This window comes from Zootoca vivipara, chromosome 10, assembly GCF_965207765.1.
Source record: "Zootoca vivipara chromosome 10, rZooViv2.hap1.1, whole genome shotgun sequence".
NCBI lineage: Eukaryota > Metazoa > Chordata > Lepidosauria > Squamata > Lacertidae > Zootoca > Zootoca vivipara.
The window spans coordinates 46,434,235-46,434,861 of record NC_142593.1 but is presented as its reverse complement, the minus strand read 5'-3'; positions in this window follow the sequence as shown (position 1 = coordinate 46,434,861).

The following is a 627-nucleotide window of genomic DNA, read 5'->3' as shown; positions in this document are numbered from 1 at the left end:
CCAAGACTAGAACTTTAAACAATGAAAAAAGAATATTGGTCTGGTTTCTGGTGATTCTATTGATGTTCTTTCCATATTTGGACCAACTTTTTGTTCCTATTTAAGCTTTCTTTCTTAAGATATCAGTGCAGTTGGGCAATGAATGCTCTTTTCATTACCAGAGGACAGGAGCATTCAAGTGGGAGAAACTGCTTTGCTTATGCAGCAATATTTGTCATGGTTTCATAAACACAAACCAAAGCAACACAGCAGCTGTGATTTTGGAAAGTTACAGAAGGCTAGGCAAATGTGGGTGTTAAAAAAAAAAATCAACAGGAATACCCCTTAAATGCACCTATTTATTTATTTGCCAGTGCATTCATTGGCCTACGCTACAGAACTTAGCTCCGCTCCTGTCCTGACCCTGGAGTTTATGATCTGCCTCTAGTGCAGAACCAGGAGGTGATGCTAAAGCTATGGGTGTGAATCTGTAGACTGTGGTGCTATCTTTTCATCTGATTTCCCTCCACAAGAACACACTCCTTGACTTCCTGTTTCGCTCTGTGCCCACTTGTCTCTGTGTTTATGTTTCCCCCTGCCTGTGGTTTGCCTTATCAAAGGCTTCTCTCTAAGAGCGAGGATATAAAA